Source organism: Dipodomys spectabilis, unplaced genomic scaffold (assembly GCF_019054845.1).
Source record: "Dipodomys spectabilis isolate Male_0828 unplaced genomic scaffold, ASM1905484v1 ptg000008l, whole genome shotgun sequence".
NCBI lineage: Eukaryota > Metazoa > Chordata > Mammalia > Rodentia > Heteromyidae > Dipodomys > Dipodomys spectabilis.
Window position 1 is genome coordinate 3,823,008 of NW_024870685.1, and position 5,739 is coordinate 3,828,746.

General features: G+C 33.8%; 1 pseudogene; it reads left to right on the top strand.

The window, feature by feature from the left end:
• Positions 1-468: 468 nt before the first annotated feature.
• On the top strand, positions 469-1,710 carry LOC122124703 (annotated as a pseudogene).
• The last annotated feature ends 4,029 nt before the right edge of the window (positions 1,711-5,739 follow it).

Sequence of the window (5,739 nt, forward strand, 5' to 3'; positions counted from 1 at the left end):
GAGGCATAGAATTCCATTGTGTATATATACCACATTTTCTTGATCCATTCATCTACTGCAGGGCATCTGTGTTGGATTCATATCTTAGCTATGGTAAATAATGCTGCAATAAACATAGTTGTGCTGGTAGCTTTAGTGTGGTCTTGTTTGTGATCATTTGGGTAAATGCCCAAAAGTGGGATTGCTGGATCATAAGGGAGCTCAAGCTGATTGAAAACGTTGGCAAAGTAGCAGGGTATAAAATTAACCCTCAAAAAGCAATGGCTTTTCCGTATGCCAACAATCAGAAAAGTATGTCTAAAATTAAGAAAGCAACTTCATTCGTAATAGCTCCACAAAAAATAAAATACCAAGAAATTAACTTAACCAAAGAAGTGAAGGACATCTGTGATGAAAATTTTGAAAATTTGAAAAATGAAATCAAAACAGAACTTAGAAATTGGCAAAAACTTCCATGCTCCTGGATTGGAAAGATCAACATTGTGAAAATGGCAATACTTCCCAAGGCTATTTACAAATTCAATGTGATACCTATCAATATTCCAACATAATTCCTCAAGGAAATAGAAGTTGCAATCCAAAAATTCATATGGAATAATAAAAGACCCCAAATAGCAAAAACGATCCTCAACAGAAAGAGCAGTGCTGGAGGAATATCAATATCAAATTGCAAACTCTACTATTTAATCCATTGCAATCAAAGCAGCTTGGTACTGACACAAGAACAGACCTCAGGACCAATGGAATAGAATTGAAAACCCAAATAATTGTGAAGCCAAGCAGAAGTTTCCTTTTCATTCGGCACCAGCATTGGATGTTGACTGGCAGAGCAACAACACCTTTGCTTCATGTAGTACAGATTTGTGCATTCATGTCTGCAAATTAGGACAACACAGATCTATTAAAACATTCCAGGGACATACAAATGAAGTAAATGCTATCAAGTGGGACCCCATTGGCAATCTTCTGGCCTCCTGTTCTGATGACATAACTTTGAAGATATGGAGCATGAAATAAGGTAATTGTGTACATGATTTGCAATCACATAATAAAGAAATTTATACTATCAAATGAAGTCCAACAGGACCAGGGACAAATAATCCAAATGCCAACCTTATGTTAGCAAGTGCGTTCTTTGATTCTACTGTTACGTTATGGGATGCAGACCGAGGGATTCGCATCCATACTTTGACAAAACACCAAGAACCTGTGTACAGTGTTGCTTTCAGTCCTGATGGCAAGTATCTGGCAAGTGGTTCTTTTGACAAATGTGTGCACAATTGAAACACAAGCAGTTGCTCTAGTTCACAGCTATAGGGGAACAGGTGGAATTTTTTTTTTTATATTTGCTCTTTTATTATAACTTCCTTTTTTTTAATTTAATTTTATTTTATTTGTGAACATACTGTACAGAGGGGTTACAATTATATGGGCAGGATAATGCGTACATTTCTTACCAAGCATTGCAATAGCTAGTATATGTATGAGTCAAACAGGTGGAATTTTTGAAGTTTGCAGGAACGCAGCAGGAGACAAATTTGAGCCAGTGCATCAGATGGTTCAGTTTGTGTATTAGACCCAGAAATAGCGCTACTAGTTGGAAGCCATGGGCCGACTATGAATGTGTACATAGCCAAAATGACTGTCCTTGACCCATGTACTGCTACAGTCCCACCTGAACCATGGCCAGTCCACTATAGCCAAATCTAAGAGAAGTATATCCATGCAATGTACATATCCAAAATTGCACCCTGAAGATGACAGAGTTTTGTCGCAGCTTGTGAATTCTGTTCACCAAGTGCTGGAATCTAATCTGCTGTGCCACTAAAATAGCATTTAGTAGTTTGGGATATGAAAAACAGAAGAGAGAAATAAATATACGCTATAAAAGCAGACCATATATGTACCAGAGTTTGTTTACTAATGACAGCCTTGTTTCTCCCCTTTGAATCAATCAGCAGACACCACTGATTCTATTCTTTTTTCCCTTCAGTAGTGAGCAGATGGTATGTACAGAGAAAATGGACATAACAAAACTCGCAGTAGTAGTTTGTTCTTGCTTTTAAATTTTGATTTTGGTTTGATTGTGGATGCATGAAGTAAGGGAGTGAATCAGTTTCTTGTTTATATTTTTTTCACCTTTTAAACAATAAAAATTTTCTTAAAAATACTTTAAAGCATTCTTTAGAAGAGGTAGATTTTTGGTACATTTTTGGCTCCCAGAGCATATATTCAATTGGTGCATATTGTGGAAAGGGGCATTGGAAGTTAAAAGAAAGCATAGGACTTTGGTCATGTCAACCTAGAAGAGACATCCGTAAAGAAGGATGCTCTGCTTCTGTTTCTATTTCTATTTCTCTCTGTGTCTCTCTGTCTCTATTTCTCTCTCTGTCTCACTATATTTTATTTTAGTGATGTGGCTTAAATACAATAGGTTATTTTGGGGGACATATTTCTGCCAATTAAATACTAGAAGGGCACAAATGTTTTGTTTTTCTTTAAGTACGATATTGAAGATAAAAAAATCTTCTGATGCTTTTTAACCATAAGTAAATTATGGATAAAATGTGCACTATTGCAAAAAGGAGCAAAGTAGTTTGGGGCTTTTTAAAAAAATTGTTTTGCTTTGATTTTTAAGAGATTAAAATGTTTCTGGATGAGGAATACCTTCTCCAAGTGTCCATCATTCTGTATAGAAGCTTAAATATGTAATGTAACCAAACTTCAGTATTAAAAATCTCTCATGTTATATTCTTTTATACAAAACAAGATAATGGCATATAACAACTGCCATTACATGGCAAAATATTTGCTACCTTAGTTTACAAACAATCTTTAAGACAAAAGACTTGCTTCAAGGTGTTTTTAAATAGCAGTGATTCAGAATTCTAAAAAGAAAAAAAAGTGATTACACTAACCTCACTGCTGCTTGGACTCTGCATTTGTGCTACTCGTGACTACATAGATAGATAGATAGTCAGATAGATAGATAGATAGATAGATAGATAGATAGATAGATAGATAGATAGATAGATAGATTTACGCTGCTATTTTTCCCAGAAATCACTACTATATCCTGTCCCTCACTCTGTTTATATCAAGTATTTTCTTAAAAAATATAGGTATCAAATCAAAATTCCTCTTATGCTCATGCAGCTAAAAGTAAAGTAATAGATAAATGTTAGCATGAGCCATGCCTATGTGTGTGATTTAATAGGGTTTGTCATGATCTGCATAAGAATCCAGGACTATCAATTTTAAAGAAAGTAGTTGTCAAATTTTTATCTTAAAATTTTTTAATTAAGGAAATGCCTATAATCAAGCTTAGAAAATTTATAACACTACTTCTGTTACTAATTATTTTGAGGGCTTTACTAGTAAAAGTTTAACCTATGTTCTAAGTTGAACTAGAAATTGATTTAACCCAAGTAATGCAATTTTTTATTTTCAGCATCTGTTGTTTTGTTATTTATACAAAATAGCATTGATTGAAGCAAGTCTTAGTTTACTAAGGTAGGGTAGCATTTTCTATTGGTGAAAAGAAAAGTACACTTAATTTCACTATACTATGATACTGTAATGTTTTTTAAAAATTTACATCCAGAGAGGCAGTCATTCACGATGGTTTTTTGCCAGTTGTTTTTAGGGTTTTGGATCACGTTAGATATTTAGAACTTAAGTCCTCTGTGACTTATGTAGGAAACCTAATATGCTGGCACTTGGTATCCTGCTTTTATTGCTAGAAGTCCTCATCTGTGTTTGACTTCTCATTGTTTAAAAAAATAAATAAAAATAAAAAATCTGTGCAATAATTTTTAAATGTGCTCCCAGGAATAGACACAAATGTTTTGAGTATTTTTAAGCTGCATTTTCTTTTAGAGATGCATTGTCAATTGCACTGAATTTAAATCTGAAAGTCAGAGGTGATTATTGATAGTACTTTTGTATTTTGATATGGACAATTTATTCATTTGGATACAGTTAATGACTTTTTTCCCAGCTGATTTAAAAAATAGTCAAGAAATTCTGCAATATAGCTGCCAAGATAGACAGCTACATTTTTATGATATTGTCATCTTTTCTGTTTTTTTTTTTTATTCTTCTGCTATTTTACTTAAATCATAATAGCCAAGATAGGACATACACTTAAAGAGTATAAATTCAGAGCTTTATTATCCTGAAGTCTAGAGTCTTTCAAGTATAACCTTCTCTGAAAGGTGTCCATCTCACAAGCTGGTTCTTCATGAGCATCCATGTGTTGGGTTTTGCTGCTGTTCTCAACATCACCAATGCCTGCTGTGTGCCAACATGCTGCTCCAATAGACATGAATAAGATTGTCTCTAATTGAGCAATAACATGATTGCAAGAGACCAAGTTTCACAGCCTGTAAAAGTTCTATAGTTGAAGTTTCTTACTCATTTTTCCTCCCATTTTCTCATGAGAACAATTTATTCCTGAAGATCAGCTGAATGCAGTAATTTTTTTATAGTATTCACTGTAAATCATTATTTTTTATGCTACCATTATGAAATTTAATCGTAAGGAAAATAGGAAGGAAAACTTACTGAATTCTCAGAGAATTAAATAAAATAAGGAGCAGCTGCCACTCTTAAATGTCATAAAGGAAAAATTTCTTTCTTCTCCATGTAGGAAGTCTCTTAAGTACTCATGTTTCCTCTAATCCCCTTTCCTGTAATTGATCAGGTAATATAATTGATTTTAAAATGAGTTTTGGAAGTGGAAACTGGTAATTTCCTAATAGGTCTTAGCATGTATCAAATTCTGTTTTAAAGAATAATTCTCTAGGTAAAGTAAGTTTTAGGATTAAACACTTTTTACAGATACTGAAAGTGCTTCCTTTTGTGGTGTAAAAAACAAATTATGGTGCAAAAATTAACCATTAGATTGAATTACATGAAGGTTTTTTGTTTTTTGACCTAAAAATGTCAAGAGAAAGGCCAAAGTTTTGTGCTTTTTCACTTAACTTATAAAACACACCTTTTTTCCTTAAACTTCATTCTGTAAAATTAGATTTAATGAGAGAGTACTATTTTAAGGAGATATCTGTTTATGTAGAATGATTTTGTTAAGAGTAATGTAAACTATTAATGATTATTGGCCTAAAGATGGCTGTGCATTTTTGCCAATTGAAGGAATCATAAATGACCATACTTTGAGAGAGCGAAAATGACAAGTTTTACTAGATGCTTAGAAAAACTAATCTCATGCAGTGCTATTTACTCTTTTAAGACCACTTTCATTTTCTTAAGCACATTGTATGTTTCTACAGAACCTGTGTTCCAGCTCACAAATGAAGGACGGTACTTGCAAATGGTGAATTACTATTGACAGTTTTGCAGAAATCATGTTTCACTGGACCAACATTGTGGCACGGCAGCAAACACTAACATTTTGGGGAATAGCAGCAAACCTACAGAGACCCTGGGATTTTTTGTTGTTGTTTTTGTTGTTGTTGTTTGGTTTTGGTTCCCTTCCCTTCCCTTCTCTGAATCAGCAGGGGTGGCTGGAGGGTAGGGAGCTGATGAATTACTCTTTCCAGTAGTAGTTCTGAGTGTCACGTTTAATATAAATTTTTAACATGATTCTATTTCAGTGTAGAAGAGAGAGAAAAAGAGGAGGTATTCACTTTTTTAATACACTGATGTATAAATTTGATACCTTATATCAGTAGTTCTGAGGCATTGAGAGCATCCTTTATTTCTGCCTTTACGTTGACA